Source organism: Haliotis asinina, chromosome 5, assembly GCF_037392515.1.
Source record: "Haliotis asinina isolate JCU_RB_2024 chromosome 5, JCU_Hal_asi_v2, whole genome shotgun sequence".
Taxonomy (NCBI): domain Eukaryota; kingdom Metazoa; phylum Mollusca; class Gastropoda; order Lepetellida; family Haliotidae; genus Haliotis; species Haliotis asinina.
Genome location: NC_090284.1, coordinates 69,668,356 through 69,688,524, shown reverse-complemented (window position 1 = coordinate 69,688,524; position 20,169 = coordinate 69,668,356). Strand labels below are relative to the sequence as shown.

At 38.5% G+C, this 20,169-nt stretch overlaps 1 protein-coding gene across 2 annotated transcripts in view; it reads right to left on the bottom strand.

Moving 5' to 3' along the window:
* Positions 1-20,169, bottom strand: part of LOC137285158 (FAD-dependent oxidoreductase domain-containing protein 2-like) — a 129,986-nt gene that overhangs the window by 85,408 nt on the left and 24,409 nt on the right. The gene's annotated exons all lie outside the window — the stretch shown is intronic.

Genomic DNA, 20,169 nt, shown 5'->3' with positions numbered 1-20,169 from the left:
TCAAATTAACGTTCATCACACATTATTCCTTCCGTTTGAGAGATATTCACTGAGAATGTACGACATAAACACTTCATACATTGCTATATATGTTATTGTTACATTGTCTTACGTCATTCTAATCAAAGAGTGTTGCTTACCCCTTTACCTATGTTCGTATGCGAACCTTAAGGTACTCAAAACAATTTAAACATCGGGGCACTCAAAACGATTTCAATATTGCTGTTGTTTACTTACCGCTCGTGCTCATCTCCATTGGAAATCAACCTGAGACGTATCCATCGGCATAAATCTAGTCTATTCCTTCTTCACATATCCAACATTGGATTATCCTCCAAATCCGTGAATCGCTAATACGTTAGGTTATTCTTCGCTTAGATCGTTGTCTGTTGGCAAAAGTTGTGTTTGGCGCCTCTCGCTCGCTTTGCGCGCTCACACAGGTCTACGTGACACATAGCACTAGCAGCAATGGCATCGTGCCGCGAAGAGATCGTCCCCATTCGGCTTGTCCCGGAATGGTGCGAGTTGGAAGTGGAAACGTATTTTTTAAGAAAAAAATTAAAGCCAACACGTTTTCATAGATATATACACATATATCTACTACGACCAGGAATATAATCGAAACTGCATATGTAATAAATAAGCTGTACGGTTAGCGCACATGAAGTCGCAATAGATTACGGAAGAACGAAGGGCGTGGCCGTGTTTGGCGCGAAAATCGGAGCCATGTACCGCGCGTTCGTGTTACTTCACAACAGTGGATAATTTCTAATCTTACGATGTAATAATGGCTAGAATTACAGTATTTCGGCATAAACTTCGAAATTTGAATAAATATTTATGTCGTATTATTTTCAACGGTGGGAATTGCGAAAACTTGATGTTCTGTGTGCACACGTCCCTTGACCGATTTGATCGATCTGTGGAAGGACAGTTTATGTACATATCCCCGCCCATAAATTTAATTTCATTAGTCAAAATTGACCTAATTTCTTAATGGTCGTATTTGCACGTGGTGAACAGAATGTGACAGTGAAATGTGTTCAAAAGTGGAGAGCACTGATTTTTTTTTCAACGGGTAGATCGACGTACGTGTTTGGAAAGCTGTAAAAAAACATCGATATCAAAATTCTTTTCAACATTTCTTTCTGTTTATAGTACCAAGTGCATTGTTTGTTGTTTTTACTGTTTTATGTTTTTGCTTCACCATAAACAATGCGAAAGACGTACTTATAAGTATCTGCTCACTTGCGATCGAGAAAATCACGGGAGAAATTCAATGAAAAGAGACGAATTTGACAGCGTACTTCAAAGTTTTACTTTATGGATAGACTAACAACTAGTCTCTGAAATGAACATATTTTACTTAAAAAAGTTCATATTGAAAATACTATAGTATAATACTATAATAATATAATGAAATAGAGCGCTGAGACTTTCTTCATTTGCAGAAGCTAAGGGAATCTACAATCTGAGAACAAACTGAATCTTTCCTTACAGGCACCGTGAACTTTGACACCTTGTGCTACACAATTTTTTAAGTCATAACGGTTTTTAACGGACTTTCTTCATTTGCAGCCTGAAGTTAAGGGAATCTACAATCCATATTTTCTAGACTTACATGGGTATTCTTGGATATATTTGCGTCAGGGCCTGTACTTTATGGATTAAATATCACTATTCAGGGCAATTAGAAAACCTCTACAGTATCAACTAGTTGCGTAGCTATTAACAAAAGGTGAGTTTTTCTTTGAACTGTCTATATTGCTGAGACATTGTTTAGCTTTTCTGTCGTACAATGTTTGTTGTGTTTATTTTAAAACAAGAAGAAAAAGGCACCCACACACAAAAACTAGTATTAGAGAGAGACGAGATTTACACAGTTTAATGGACAACTTTAACAAAGGGATTGGGAGAAATAAACCATGCCTATTATATTTTCAGATGAACACAGGGTTATTTTTGTTTTGCTTTTCCAGAGTATAAGACGTCAGTTGTTTGTTTGTGTATCTCTGCAGCAAATATTAGTAAAATCAGTGAATAGTTCCGCTTATGATTATTTTTATGACATCGTGTTCTATTTTTTTTATTATATCACACTACATTTTAACACTCACTGAGGTGTTAAGATTTAGTTGTTTAATGCACACAAATGTAAGAACAAGGACCTACAAGATTTGTTATTCATAAATGAAACACAGAGTCATGAAACCATCAGGTTTCCCCTTTTAAATTTTTTATTTATCACAGTTTAAAATGTAAAATTTTTCTGTGATGACCATGGTCTACCATGGACTTTCATGAAATGACCATGGTCAACCACTGCTTTGAACGAAAACACCATGTTTTACCATGGTTTTGTCTAGGATGACCATGGTCTGCCATGGCAAAAGGACAATGACCATGGTCTACCATGGTTTCTGGTGATCATGAGTTGTGATGACCATGGTCTACCATGGTAAAATGGAAAAGACCATGGTCTACCATGGTTACTGGTGACCATGGTCTATAATGACCATGGTCTGCCATGATGACCATGGTAGACCATGGTCTACCATGGTCTAGAAATGTTGGTGACCACGGTTTAGCACGGTAAACCATGGTAATACCATGGTTTACTGTGGTAAGCCGTGGTTGACCATGGTCAACCATGGTGCCATTTCAGCTGGGAAGTCAATTACTAAACTCTCGACAGTCACAGATAATATTGATGCATCGATAGTTTTACGTTTCTACCATCTAATTAATTGCTACTGGAGACCCAAAAATAGCAATTCAGCAATAGTTCGATGTATTGTTACAGCACTACATATACATATAAGTGGAAACAGATATTATAATATGCCCTCTTCACACATTGAACAACTGGCGGTGTCGAACACGAATGGAATCAACAGTTTCTGTGTATGATGCTCAGAAACAAGTACATCCATTGACGGGGGCAGGTGGCGGGAGGATGAGGAGTACCTTTAAGAGTCCAGGTTCAAGCACCGGAGAGAAGAAAAACCAGAAGGAGGTTGTAGAAAACACGGAGCAAATCTTGAACTGAGGGCAAGTTCTCCTTCACCTGATGCCCATTGCCGACGCTGATACGAATATGCTGTCTCTGTTTCCACAACAGATTTACGTAATTGCCCCGAGAGCCCGTGTCATATCATAATGAAGCCTGGACAAAACAGCTAACAAGGTATATAAATTAACTGGTCCCCAATCCACCATCTGGGTTTCCGTGCACACTTTTTGTCAAGAAGAAAAAAAACACGTTTGGTTATATGGAGATGTCATGAATATAAATTCAGGCAGATTCTGGAACATGAGACCTTGGGAGATAGATATAGCAAATTAATGTCATTAAATGTATTTCTTCCTTTCACGAGTTCCACTTTTGTAATTCGCAGGTGATCAATCAAAACGAAGCAAAATAATAATACCTTTTCTCCCAACCTCTAAAACTTAAATGCTCTTTAGATTAAAGTTGGGATGATCAAAGTGTCAAGGTTTTAATTTTACCAAATGACAGATGATCTAGCCTCTATAATGTATTTATGACAATTAACATATATAACATGATCCTGATTTCAAAAGCTTCCTTCTTTCATTGACAATATTCACTAAAAATGTTAGTCTCAACATTTGAAAAGTGAATTTCCTTTTTCTTTTAATCAAACTACAGACAGTCTCATAGTTGATAGTTTATAAAAAAGATTACCAGCTGTTTGAATTTGATTAATTCATTTCACTAGTTTTTGTTTCTTAATGAATATCTTTCTTCTTTAGACTTAACCATCCAGTAGACAAATCAATAGTATGAAACTCTGAACAAATCAAACTGTCTTTAGCCTCTGATGAAATTTCAAAGTTGTTATTTCATTTCTTTACTTTCAATTAAAGAAATGGTATCTTTCAAATTCTACAAGTTTTCCCCATCAGGAATTAAATTGATTCCGGCTGCAACTTTTTTTCAATTCTGGATGTCACAAAACTGTGACAGAATTGAAACAATAACTGATGAATATTGGAATTACTTGAATAATTTGGGGCCAATTTGTCTCGACGCTGGTAAAAGAGCCACTTACAGAGCTATATTTAACATTCACTAGCCATACTACAATGCATGACTTTGTTTTGACCTTTCTTTTGCTGTGAGATACAAACTAACTCAATAATCCTGACAGAAAAATCAATGATGAATTTAATTACCTATGCAAATGCTTCTTCTTGTCAATGACATGCTTAAGTCATTTAAAACACAAGCTTACGCAATCAGGAGGGAGGCATCCTTGGGGTACCATGCAAAGATGGAGGTGCCAAGTGTAGAAGACCAGTATCAAAATTGTAAATTTGTTCATGGACACCACTATCCTTACAGTCCATTTGATTCCATTTGAGACCGATGAATTGCTCACTAACACAAATTCTAATAATTTCAACACCACCAAATATTGCCCAGCCACATGAAATCGACAGACCAACTCTGATGATGTGTCTCATATTTTGGGACACCCAAATTAAAAAGTTCTTTAACAAACGATCATAATTTTCTTGTCACCTTTCGCTATTTTGTACGAGGGGGGGGGCACTTGCTGGTAGAACAGCCAGGTAATCAACAAGCGGGTGTTGTGAAAAGCCGTTATCTGGTTACCACTTGAGATGTTCAATGGGAGTCAGTGTGTCACTGTCGCTGTCGTCAGAGTCTACCCTGATGACGACTGGCTTGATGCTGGCATGGTCCAGTCCACTTTGTTCCCAATAATGTCTTTCTATTTAAATCTAAACTTTCTCAACGCACTTTTGCCATGTTTCCTGCGTGATGGTGTCTTTCGACTGTTGAACAGTTGTCTGTACATCCCGAAGTTTGAATGTTACATTTTGCCTGCCAACATCCGATTTCATGATACCCCAAATGAGTTCTACTGGGTTTAAATCGCAATGATAGGGTGGCAATCGCAAAACTGAATGACCATGTTCTGTAGGGTACTCATCGACCTTAAAGACAGGTGTGATTTTATTTGACTTTATGATGTCCTACAGAACAGGTTTGGTTGCTTCTTCTGGATACGATATAGCTTTGTTTTGCAACCATTCTATCATGTCCCACCCTTCTCACTGTTAGATGTTGGAGCCTTTTTATTAGGTACTTGAACGCCATGACATGGAGCGTTATCCATGACAATCAGACTTTTGGGGGGGCAGTGCTGGTACCAATTGTTTTTGTACCAATTCTAAGAAAACCATCCCGTTCATTTCGGTATGATAGTCTCGGTTGTCTTTAGATTTTGCCTTGAAGCCTAGGGAGCAGCCAGGTAGGAATCCCAGACTCTTGCAAACAGCATGGAGCACAATCAGTCGCTCTCCCTTGCCAAGTGGTAATTTTCTGGCACAGGACTCTGAAGAGGAACTAGTGAACCATCGTGTCCCTGTGGTATGGGAAGCATTTACCCATGTTTTCTCCAAATATACAGGCTCGTAACCCTTGATACGTTTCTTACGAATTGTGCCTAAGTACTGGTTTCTTAGATGTTTAGATTGTTTCTCAAACAATGTCAGACCTCTCGCACAGAGCCTACTTTTTTCTAACGGAAACCAAATTTGTGAAGCAACTTCCATAACTGATATTTTGAAATGATCAAAGAATAATTTGTCTCCATATGCTTTTCCAGAATATGCAGAGAGACAAAGGTATTTTGTTTATATAGAGACTTAATGGCGTTTCTAACCAGCTGTTGTTGAAATGAATTGACTTTCTCACATCGTGTGGCTTTTGAGACGCTCCCCTCAGTTGTGTCTGTGCAGGCTGAATCGGTACAGTTTTTCAAGATAGTTTTTAACTTCCCTTCCGTCATCCCAACAGCAAGTGCAACGATACTCAGCCAAAGCATACTGAGGCCTACTCCTTTCACCTTCGTTTTTAAAAAAGTTAAATACTTTGCAAATCATTGACTTAGCGTCATGTGATAATCTCATTGTTTCAGGTACTGCAATCACGAATGTCTAGTTTGCCGAGCAAATCACACATGTCAATTTCACACGTGGACCAAGAGGCCCCCCTCACACAAAATAGCGAAAGGTGACAAGAAAATGATGATCGTTTGTTAAACAACTTTCCTATTCGGGTGTCCCAAATTAGGAGACACATCATCAGAATTGGTCTGTCGATTTCATGTGGCTGTGCAAATTTGGTGTTGTTGCAATTATTAGATTTTGTGTAAGTGAGCAATTCATTGGTCTCAAATGGAATCAAACGGACTGTAGTTATATAAGTAAACAGACATAGTTATGCAAATGAACACAGTGGAAACACATGCATATTTCATAAAAGTCTTTTTGATATGAGTATTTTTTTGTAAATACTCATGAACCACTATTGCTTATATAACCATTCCTATAGTGTTTCAAATTTGGCTGACATGTGACAGTTAACTTTAGGAATATATCCAAACAAATAGCAGAACCTTAAAACAAACCCCAGAAATATACATCCTTTTATAGTAAAAATATATAGGTTCAAAATAACATGGTTTGACAGAAGAGCAACATGGGTTGCTTCATAACAGGAAACCATCTGAAGAAACCTTACTGTTGTGAAAATAGACACAACTCAGAACTGAATTTAAATACTTCTGTGAGTAGACATACAATAAGATACCACAAATGTTGGCATGAATACCAATTTGAAACAACACCTGCCTAAAACAAAACCTAACTTATTGAATATACACCTAACTTGAATAAGCACCTTATGTTAGAAGCTCCACAATAATGATAAATCTTATACTTAAACACTGACTTACATCAGTTGTAGCTGTATGTCTACCAGTGCATTGTGAAATGAGCCCTTGTCATACAGAACTCACTATCTATTTTATACTGAAGTCATGATCTATTCTATACTGAACGCATCACCTTTTTCATACTGCACTTGACCCGTGAAGGTCCCGGGGTAGAATAGGCCTTCGGCAACCCATGCTTGCCATAAAAGGTGACAATGCTTGTCGTAAAAGGCGACTAACGAAATCGGGTGGTCAGGCTCGCTGATTTGGTTGACACATGTCATCAGTTCCCAATTGCACAGATCGATGCTCATGTTGTTGATCACTGGATTGTCTGGTCAAGACTCGATTATTTACAGACCGCTGCCATACAGCTAGAATATTGCTGAGTGCAGCGTAAAACTAAACTTACACACTCACTCACACTGCACTTATGATCAATTCTATACTGTTCTCATGATCTATTCAATACTCAAATCATGATCTGATTGATTCTTAATTCATGATTTATTTTACACAGAACAAATGATCTTTTTTATACAGAACAAATGATCTATTCTATACAGAACAAATGATCTATTTTACACGGAACAAATGATCTATTTTATACTGCACTAACGATATATGTTTAATTAAACTTAAAGAACACAGTAGAGATATGTCAAACACAACTGATAATTACATTCCGGGTATTACGCACCCCAATACACTCTGATAACCAACTTGCAAGTAATGAGTACTACGGTTCTCTACTGTACAACTGTACAGTCTATAATTTCTAGTCCATACTGCACATTTCACAGAAAATACAGCTTGGATGAAGCTGGTGAATACTGTAGACATAGACATTTTCTTACCAAAAGTTTCTCACCAAAAGTTTATTACCAAAAGTTTCTAACCAAAAGAATCCCAAAACACCATGAAATGATGAGTCTTTGGCAATCAATGATCTGCAAATATTAAAGATTCTATACATTCACCTATACATTAAAACAAGACTTGTTTTACACACTACACAAAGGCCATGCACTGAGGTTGTTTCTTTCATTCTAAAGAAAGATTTTAAATGTCAATGACATGCTATCATATTGGTGGTGCACATTGTGTATTTCAGTTAAGTAGGAAAATGCACCCTATTGGTCCACACTCCTTATTCCTTTATAACAAAACCAGTAGCAAAATTACACTGAAGGGCTGTTTTGTATAATGAGCTTGGCCTGTTATATCAACAGTCATCTCTGCTGTCGGTGTCGGTCTTTCCAGCCCCCTTCTTGCCATGCTCAGCTTGAAGAACCCACCCTTAAGCCTTGCGATTAGCTGTTGAGTCAAAGTTAAACAATATCAACGATATATGTAAAGTTGAAGGGTAGGATAGTCTGTCTGACAGTCCCTGAACCGCATTATTTTCCCTACTGACAAGCCCTCTCAGCAATGCTACAGCCCCAAATAAAGCAAGTCTAGATTTACTCAGGTTTAAGTCTGAATCTCTGGTCTCCCTGGGTCCTTTTATCAGTTTATATGGGTTTGTTTCTTACTATCAAACTTATCTTACTATATATATAGTCTAATGGGTGGAGGGCATTAATAAAAAGATGGTGTATATTTTGTGACAAGAAGGTACAACAAACCTTGTATCATCAGGTACCAAGATACTGGTTTGTGTTTTGTACTGAAGGTCACATATCAGTGTAAATAAGTTTCATTGTTTCATCCGGAGACACACCATTAGTCAACTTCTAAAGAGATTACCACAATGACTACCCACCATGGATACAGGTCCTTGTGAAACATGCTATGTATCATAAAAAACCCGCTCCTAGTGCAGCAGCGTCACATACACAATATGTCTGTCTTCTCTACATAAAAATGAACTAATTAAGTAGCAGGCTTCTGATTAGGTCAAGTCTTAGATTACACAAATATCTATCAAAAGAATTCAACATATGTCACATTTGGGCTTTCACTTTCTTAGTAAAGTACAAATTCTAGTACTTTTTTCGGTTGAGTCCCAACGCGATTCCTGCGGTGGCAGAGTGGGCTAGGTGTCTGACTTTGTGTGCTAGCGATTAGGTGCCTGACTCTGAGGGTGTGGGTTCAAATCCCAGATGGGACTCAACCAAAAAAAGAACTAGAATTTGTACTTTACTAGGAAAGTGAAGTCCCAAATATGACATATGTTGCATTTGACCACTTTCTAAATGGCATTGTGTAATCATATCAAAAGAATTGTTTGGAGACACATCATATGGAAAGGGAAATTGGTGGCTAGAATATGGAGCAGGAATCAGCTTGCACTGATAACAGTGTTTATGTCCTATGTTCGGTTAGTGTGTTCAGATCAACAGTGTTCCATGTCTTAGCACGTCTTTAGCTTTGTTAATCTCCTCAGCCATGTCCACAAGATGTCCATCTTCTGATCACTAGGTCCTTCATAAACATTATACAGACGGCAACTCCATCCTGAGAGTTTCAACTAGATTCTGTTCACTGCAGATCTCACTTTCTCTACAACATAAAAATGATACACACCTTCTTTGTTAACATGACCCTAAACATTTCAAACAATGAAGACCTGGGTTAGAATTGGTCTTCAGCAAGCCAGGCTTTTTGTAAGAGGCAACTTAAGGGATTGGGTGGTCAGACTTGCTGACTTGGTTTTCACATGTCATTAAATGTCAATTGTGTAAAGCAATATTCATGGTGTTGATCACTTGACTATCTGGTCCTGAATTGATTATTTAGTAACTGAAGCAAAAAACTGTAATATTGCTGAGTGTAGCAGTCATCAACAACCAAACAAAACACCAGACCACGTGAAGCAACATATAAAGTTACAGGTGAGTCTGTTGTTTGGAAACTAGTCTGTGTGGTAACTTCAACACATGGACATTCAAAATAACCCAGAGTGAACAGATCAAGCTAGTTTATCGGGTAGAAACATAAAGACACATTACCAGTGGACAGGAAGAACACATAGGACACATTACCAGTGGACAGGAAGAACACATAGGACACATTACTAATGGACAGGAAGAACATATAGGACACATCACCAGTGGACAGGAAGAACACATAGGACACATTACTAGTGGACACGAAGAACACATAGGACACATTACTAGTGGACAGGATGAACACATTGAACATGAAACCAGTGGACAGAAAGAGCACGCTGGACATGACACCAGTGGATAGGAAGAACACATTGGACATGACACCAGTGGACAGAAAGAGCACATGGAACATGACACCAGTGGATAGGAAGAACACATTGGACATGACACCAGTGGACAGAAAGAGCACGCTGGACATGACACCAGTGGATAGGAAGAACACATTGGACATGACACCAGTGGACAGGAAGAGCACACTGGACATGACACCAATGCACAGGAAGAACACACTGGACATGACACCAGTGGACAGGAAGAGCACAATGGACATGACACCAGTGGACAGGAAGAACACACTGGACAAATGGGACAGGGCCATGATACAGAAGGAGACAGGAATTAATGGTGTGACTGAGGTTCACATTGAAGGTGCATTTAGCTTATTCAGGAAAGAAACCCAAGTGATTTCTATTAATGATTGATGGTTCATCTGATTTGTTTTCAGACTCAACAATGTATTGAACAATGCATCTCTAGAAACAAGACCTGTTTTTCATTATCTAATTTTGCCTTCTTTCAGCGGAGACATTGGAAAGTCAAATGCAAGTTTGGCAATTCGATTTCAATGATCTGGACTTGCTCAGGTACTAGTTGAACAATGCAGCATCCTGATATGCCTATCTACTCACGCCAACGCTTCTGAGTTAGTAACCCCTGCATGGCAACAGACGCACAATAAACTCTACTTCAGTGGAACTAGAAATCTAATTCGATATACAACCAGTTCCATTCCTACAATACACCTCTAAAACTAAGGTATAAAAAGAATATGCATTTACCAGAGCCTGGCTTAAAAGGTGGTCCATCCATAATCTAATAATTAACATAAACGGACATGCTATAATTGTTCTATACCCCTGTGGCAAAGGTATACACATGAAAAAAATAGACCAACAAAGCTCTGTAGCTCACCTTTCCTTAGAAATATTTGACAGCTGGATCATGATGGTCATTCATCATCTTATGTGACACTTGTGTTAAAAAAAAATTTAATCATTCGAGTACTTCTGTACAGAGTTCACGAGTAGCATCTGACCCTCTGACAAATCTGGCAGATTCACCAGTGGTCAGATAGAAATCACCAACCCGCCACCCCCAGTCTCTGACTGAATATTTCACAATGACTTTGTGTGAACTTGTTATTTGCAGCATGCAACACTTGTTTGCTGTTTATAAATCTTATGTTTGTTATCATATAATGTTAATAATTTCAATGCCAGTTATAACAAATGTTAAATCTGAAATGTTTGTTTAACCTTATTCTGTGGGTCCTGTGAATTTCCAGTGGGTCAGACAGAAATCTAAAACTTACACGACCCAATGTCCTATTACTCTGTCCTAAACACCTTCGTGAACTCTGCTGTAGCAAAGTTATAATTAGGAATAATAAACTGACATGGTTTTTTTTTATTTTTTTTTTGGGTGGTGGTGGTGGTGGTGGGGCGGCGGCTTTCAAAAAACCGAGATCTTATTCACAGTGACTCTTTCATGACAGTTAGTATTGGGAATCGGAAACCAAATCCGCTATCGATTATAAGTAATAATCGAAATATATAATTCATAATGTCATCACCAATCTTAAGTTTTTTACCCAGTTTTTTTTAATTAAGGGTTTTTATAACTATTAGTGTCATGCAATGAAATCCACAGAAAGATACTGGAATGGTAATCAAACAATTTAAAGGGGTTTAAATTTTCAAACAAGCATAGCTTTACACTGTTGAGGGCATGTTTGGGAATATTCATCAAATTTAATGGTTAGTTCACTTCATTCAAGTGCGTTATACTAAAACAACACAACTCCAGTTAATCAATCAATAATTATTCTTAATCCTTCTTTCGATTGATTTTCTAACATTTTTGATCATCGTATCACCTCTAATGACGGGAATCATCCTCATTCTACCTTGAACACAAACACGTCACACTGTACAAGAAGACATGATGGTTTCAATCTGAATAAAACATATGTCTATTTGGGTAGAAAACTGCTGGCCTTTACAACGTTTCATTAATCCAATGGGTTTCTGTTATCTGGGCTATATATACATGATATTGATAATGCACTCTCCTTGTTAAGCCTGATTACACTACATACAAGCGTGCAAGTTGAGCTGCAACAGACTGTTGCTCAGGTTAACAAACACCAGCATTGTGGGTGTGGGCCTGGTTTGTAATGGTCACTTCATCATGCTGTTGTGTTGTTTTGTTCTCAGAACTCAATTATTTGGCTGTGCTCAAAGGCTGGGATTGGACTTCATATAGTATCAGGATAAATATCAAAGCACAATCGGGACTGGCATCACCTAGCTCTTTGTTCTCTTGACTGTATCTATACATCATAATCATGAATAATAAAACACTGTGACTTTAATCCATCAGTAACTGAGGGATAAGTTAACATATTTAATGTTCAAGCTGAGGCTTATAAAGTCCACCCACTCAAGCGATCCCTCAGTTATCATGCAGAAAAGCATGGATTAATCTCACAAATCAATAATCAATTGTTCTAATGTTTCATACTGAAACAAACCACTGATATCAAATGTTCCACTACTCATTAAATGCATGAATGCTTCATGAGCACACACTACATGTAGGGAATATTATATGATGAAAAAAAGAATTTCACAAAACCTTCATAACAGAAAAAAACTACCTGCCAGTTTGTCATGTTAATTCTTAGGAACTACAAACTGTAGTAGAAACAGATAATTGCTCATAATTGAATGGCTGGTATCACACTACCTGATAAAATTTGGTATCACACTACCTGATAAAATTACAAACCAATTCCAACACGACAATATTGAAAATATTACTTTGCCTGAAATCATAGACAAAAGGATAGGTTTCATGACATTTTTTAATGTTTCAAGATAAATTTCAGGACTTGTTCCATGGAAATGATAAAAATTCAATTTTGAAAGGACCCATAACAAATAGAATATACTTCCAGAAAGAGTGACATCTGCAACGATTAAGACTAAATATTTAATCATAGTAAGGGTTCTGCTTTAGAATCAAATAAAAAGTTAAGCTTGAATACGTTAAAAAATATTCCTTCTTTAGAATAAGACACTTCTGAAATATAAAATGACACAATGATGCATATAAAGTAATGGATTACAATGAAGAATCAATAGATTATTTATAATTTAGAAGTTGACTGTCACAATGTCATCACTTGCTTGATAATGGTGTTAGTACCTACACCAAAACATCTCACTCATTGCAATAGTAGAAGTTGACTATCCATGGAACTTGGTTTTCCTTAAAAAAACAATGTATTCTTAAAAGGTAAGCAGCACGAACAGGTCTGCTAGGGTGACATTTCAGCCGACTTTTAAGAGCCAAAGTTTAACCTTGGTCCCGAGATAAGGGCAAAACAATAACTGAACAGATGTTGCATAATACTCTGGACATGAAATGATAATAAACAGTGGTTGTAGTGATGGATGACAAACAGACCAAAACACATATTTATGTGTTGAAAATAAATGAGGATACAAACAGAAGCTTCAGAGAAAACAAGCGGATTGCTTTCCTTATCAAGTGTAACATATCAAGTGATATTCGGCAGCATATATGATTGGCCAATGGAAATCCATGAAGCTGTTTCATCACCAATCCTCTGCTGTTATGGTTTCCTACAAGTGTTAAAGTTCTCCTATATCCGGGTCCACACGGTCCAGATGGCTGCTATCAAACGCAATCATCAAACCGTCTGGATCGAATGGATCCCCTGCGTGTAATACAGTCAGGTGTGTTTAACAGGAACACAGCTCATACTGATAAACATCACAACCTGAGTAGTCAAAATATTTAATAACATCTCATTCGGACTATTTATGATGCCATTTCTTGCAAAAGAACTCCAAATCACATGAACTGAGACATGCTGGAAATCCCATCTTTGTCGTAATCAATAGGGACTTCCACCAGTAATTGATTTCAGTTCAACAAATTGCTGCAAGCGGAAGTGATTCATTGAAACAAGCAGGAATTGGTAACAGTGTATCCAATTGCAAACAGAATGGGTCCCTGGTGTACTCCTGCAAACTTCCTGGCTTTTATCTTGCTTAATCAAATGCCCTCCTCCAAACAGCACAAATCAGGTTGAACAATGACACTAAATATTGAAGGTAACTGCTCATCGGGTCCACCTTCCTGTCTATGTGACACCATTAGTCCACTGATGGTGCTGATCATCCTTTCACAGGAGTAGCTTGCTTCCGGAAGTCTTCAGCACCGAGGCACAAAGTGTCACTGCAGGTAGTCCCAAACAATTCCCAACTCACCCTACTTGACCTACCTGGAATGACACTTCACAACAGACACCAAATCAGGTTTAGTTTGTTATGTTATAAGCCACAAAATATTGCTGGAAATGAAGCAAAGCACAAAGTATGTACCAAACATGCTGGAAGTCAGATTACCTTTACATAAGCCTTCATAGCTTTGGCCTTGAATCTGTGATTCAAATGTGATACCCATAACAGTAAACACAGATGCTGTGAAACATGTAACACTGACTATATTTAATTTTCCACAAGGGAAAATGTCACATTCAGATTTTACCATTTACATGATTAAACAACTGCAAAAAAGTATTCCTCAAAAAAGAGTGGTATCTGATTCAGGAGGTCCTCGGATTTCATTGATTTGCCTGTACAATTAGTTGTTCTCAGCTGAAGTTCCCCCATCCAAGTAGACTGGGTAATTTAGTCCACCTTCTAATGATCCTGCCCATCTGAGCCTGTATCAAGTACAATCTAATATTACCATGCCATCTTTTACTGCAGAACAAGACCTGTACAGGGCAGAGTTGCTGTATCCACTGGAGGTGCCTTGCAGTCTATTGTCCCTGTTCCCTCAGCAAACTCTTGTCAATCAGGATAAACAAATTTGCAAATTGCATTGTTTAATAATACATGAAATAAATTCTGCTGCTCCATAATTAAATCATTCTAATCCAAACAGACCATATAATGTCTACTCTTAAAAAAAAGTAGGGGTACCTGAAATTCTTTGCATAGGAAACGTTAACAAAAAGACAGACCACCATTTCTCTTGATCACCACCCCTAAACACAACGCAACATGTGATGCACAGGCACAACACAGTAACCGTAAACATGTGCATGAGCAATCATTCTTCTTCTTTCAAAAAGGTTGATAAATCACAGCAAACCATTAATTTTATCACACAGATGTTAGTGTTTGTTTCAAGCTATTGCTTTTGGGGGGTTAAAAGTGAAAATTGTGTACATGCAAATTTGACATCAAACACCAATCCTCTTTCAAGAACGATTACTATACAAATAAAAGACTGTGATATATCTCCAAATATTTTCAATTGTAAATTACAAATTTACTGATGTTTTTTTAAAACGTCTATGTTGTATCTATACAAGGAAATGTCTTCTGTTCATGTATGATAATCAATCAACGAGATGTAGGTCTTCAGGGTTTGCAAGTGATTGGATCTTCATAGAAATTTTACTTATAGTCCATTAGCAGTGCTATGTCCACAGTGGGACGACCACTGTCAAGTGGAATGACACTGGCACCAGTTCACCACGCTGTGTGTTCTGCCAGTGTTTGATGTAATATGAGCTGCCTCTCGTGGGACACATCACCATCAGGGCAGATGGTCTACATGTCCTCTACATGTCCGTCATCGGTAGATGATGGGAACATGATCTTGAAACATATATTCTGTAAAGATTTCTTCCATTTTCAGAATATTTGCTGAACTGTATGCATTGTGTACCCACTAAAATGAACTTTACATGATAATATAAACCATAGAATACAAGGAGTATTTTTTCTTCCAAATAATAGACATATATAACAGTATTTAACTGTAGTATTCACATCAGACTTGAAAGGAAGTGAATGTGTTTAGGGTAAAATAGAATGGAAACTAATTTGTCAGACAACTATGATTTCTTTGAAGACTGGTATTAGATATCAAGGTTAAATTCATGTTTGTCACAAATTATTTAGTAAAACATGGACATAAGCGTGATGAGCAAGCCCCTTAACCTCTATACTACCACCTGGTTGCTTTCACTGACGTTTCAGTAATTCTCTGTCATGCTTAACAAATCTCTCCAACAATGAAAAATATGAATGACTGCATTAGGTTTCACAACATCCAAAACTTCCAGGAGATGGAATGATCACTTGTTTGAAAATATAGACTTCCGCAGCACAGTCCATACTTCCATACTACAGTCCACACTTCCATTCTACAGTCCATACTTCCATACTACAGTCCACACTTCCACACTACAGTCCACACTTCCACACTACAGTCCACACTTCCATACTACAGTCCATGCTTCCATACTACAGTCCACACTTCCACACTACAGTCCATGCTTCCACACTACAGTCCACACTTCCACACTACAGTCCACACTTCCACACTACAGTCCATGCTTCCATACTACAGTCCACACTTCCACACTACAGTCCACACTTCCATACTACAGTCCATGCTTCCATACTACAGTCCACACTTCCACACTACAGTCCACACTTCCACACTACAGTCCACACTTCCATACTACAGTCCACACTTCCATACTACAGTCCATGCTTCAATACTACAGTCCATGCTTCCATACTTCCACACTACAGTCCATACTTCCATACTAAAGTCCATGCTTCAATACTACAGTCCATGCTTCCATACTAGTCCATACTTCCATACTACAGTCCATACTTCAATACTACAGTCCACACTTCCATACTTCAGTCCATGCTTCAATACTACAATCCACACGTTCATACTACAGTCCACATGTCCATACTACAGTCCATACTTCCATACTACAGTCCATGCTTCCTTACTACAGTCCATGCTTCCATACTTCCATACTACAGTCTATACTTCAATACTACAATCCACACTTCCATACTACAGTCCATGCTTCAATACTACAATCTACACGTTCATACTACAGTCCACACTTCTATATTACAGTCTACATGTCCATACTACAGTCCATACTTCCATACTACAGTCCACACTTCCATACTACAGTCCACGCTTCAGTACTACAGTCCACACTTCCATACTACAGTCCATACTTCCATACTACAGTCCATACTTCAATACTACAGTCCACACTTCTATACTACAGTCCATGCTTCCATACTACAGTCCACACTTCCCTACTACAGTCCACGCTTCCCTACTACAGTCCATGCTTCCATACTACAGTCCACACTTCCATACTACAGTCCATACTTCAATACTACAGTCCACACTTCTATACTACAGTCCATGCTTCCATACTACAGTCCATGCTTCCTCACTACAGTCCACACTTCCATACTACAGTCCACGCTTCCCTACTGCAGTCCATGCTTCCATACTACAGTCCCCACTTCCCTACTGCAGTCCATGCTTCCATACTACAGTCCACACTTCCATACTACAGTCCACACTTCCATACTACAGTCCATACTTCCCTACTACAGTCCACACTTCCCTACTACAGTCCATACTTTCCTACTACAGTCCACACTTCCCTACTACAGTCCACACTTCCATACTACAGTCCACACTACAGTCCATACTTCCATACTACAGGCCACACTTCCATACTACAGTCCACACTTCCATACTACAGTCCACACTACAGTCCATACTTCCATACTACAGTCCATACTTCCATACTACAGTCCACACTTCCATACTACAGTCCACACTTCCATACCACAGTCCACACTTCCATACTACAGCCCACACTACAGTCCACACTTCCATACTACAGTCCACACTTCCATACTACAGTCCATACTTTCATACTACAGTCCACACTTCCCTACTACAGTCCATACTACAGTCCATGCTTCCATACTACAGTCCACACTTCCACACTACAGTCAACACTTCCACACTACAGTCCACACTTCCATACTACAGTCCATGCTTCCATACTTCCACACTACAGTCCATACTTCCATACTACAGTCCATGCTTCAATACTACAGTCCATGCTTCCATACTAGTCCATACTTCCATACTACAGTCCATACTTCAATACTACAGTCCACACTTCCATACTTCAGTCCATGCTTCAATACTACAATCCACACGTTCATACTACAGTCCACATGTCCATACTACAGTCCATACTTCCATACTACAGTCCATGCTTCCTTACTACAGTCCATGCTTCCACACTTCCATACTACAGTCCATGCTTCAATACTACAATCTACACGTTCATACTACAGTCCACACTTCTATATTACAGTCTACACATCCATACTACAGTCCATACTTCCATACTACAGTCCACACTTCCATACTACAGTCCACGCTTCAGTACTACAGTCCACACTTCCATACTACAGTCCATACTTCCATACTACAGTCCATACTTCAATACTACAGTCCACACTTCTATACTACAGTCCATGCTTCCTCACTACAGTCCACACTTCCATACTACAGTCCCCACTTCCCTACTGCAGTCCATGCTTCCATACTACAGTCCACACTTCCATACTACAGTCCACACTTCCATACTACAGTCCATACTTCCCTACTACAGTCCACACTTCCCTACTATAGTCCACACTTCCCTACTACAGTCCACACTTCCATACTACAGTCCATACTTTCATACTACAGTCCACACTTCCATACTACAGTCCACACTTCCACACTACAGTCCACACTTCCATACTACTACAGTCCACACTTCCATACTACAGTCCATACTTTCATACTACAGTCCACACTTCCATACTACAGTCCACACTTCCATACTACAGTCCATACTTCCATACTACAGTCCACACTTCCATACTACAGTCCATACTTTCATACTACAGTCCACACTTCCATACTACAGTCCACACTTCCATACTACAGTCCATACTTCCATACTACAGTCCATACTTCCCTACTACAGTCCAAGCTTCCATACTACAGTCCACACTTCCATACTACAGTCCATGCTTCCCTACTACAGTCCATGCTTCAATACTACAGTCCACACTTCCATACTACAGACCACACTTCCCTACTACAGTCCACACTTCCCTACTACAGTCCATACTACAGTCCATGCTTCCATACTACAGTCCATACTTCCATACTCAGTAACAATCCATACAACTACTATAATTTATAATAGTGGTACACTACCTTTATTAACCCTGTTGTTTTGAGGGAGACAGACACAATGCTACACTTTCCTTCATTCCAGTTGCCAGGATGTACCAATTTTGCTTAGCTACCCTCAAGGCCTGGTTGTCTGTAACCCTGCGGTTTCAGGCAGATATTCACTGACACATGCTACACGTTTCCCCTGTACAGGTGAGCTACTGCTTTTGACACAACTGCATGTAATGCCAGATCCTGCAATTAGTCATACATGGACAGTTCAAATACAGAATCATTATTTTCCCTCCCCAAAACAACACAACAATCAATCTCTAATCATTAAACTTGATACACGGCTTGTCAATTTCCAGTGAAACATTTGTTTTTTCCCAGAAGTCCTACTTGCCACGTATTGCAACACCATCAATCTTCTAAATAAAACTCAATGCTAATATTTACTGAGCCGCTTATTTGAATGGTTACATGGTATTCCTCTCCTGATTTTCAATAAAATCACCTTCGCTATTGGCACAAAAAAATCTATTATTCAGCTTAATTCTTTTTCAAGGTAATAATTACACATTCTACGGCAGATTATTCAACCAGGCACTTATCTAAAGCTGCACACAGTCCAATAATTCCACCCAAAGTGTGCAACTGCCAAAAGAATTAATGAACGAGAATTAAAAAGTTCCTTTTTCATGAAAAGATAGTATTTAAATGAATTAGTAGAGCCTGATTCTTCCATGTGACTTTAATAAAACTATCGTGACAGTAATAATAATATTCACAGCAATATGGCCGAATGGGGAGTCAATTAACTTCTGATATGTAGTGTAATGGCATAACACTGAAAACAGGACCAACAAGAAGACCAAGTCATCAATATCACCCGCAGTGGCAAAATACTCTTCATGAACATGTTTTCTATTTATGATGATGTCAAATGTTTCGGCAAAGTGGAAGTTTTACAGTTCTGCTCCAGAAATGAGCACTACCACCTAATACAGTCAAAGCTATGATTGAAATGAAGTTGTTTTCAAGTGTGCCTCATGGGCACTGTCATGACAGTTTTAGTGTGCCACTTTGAT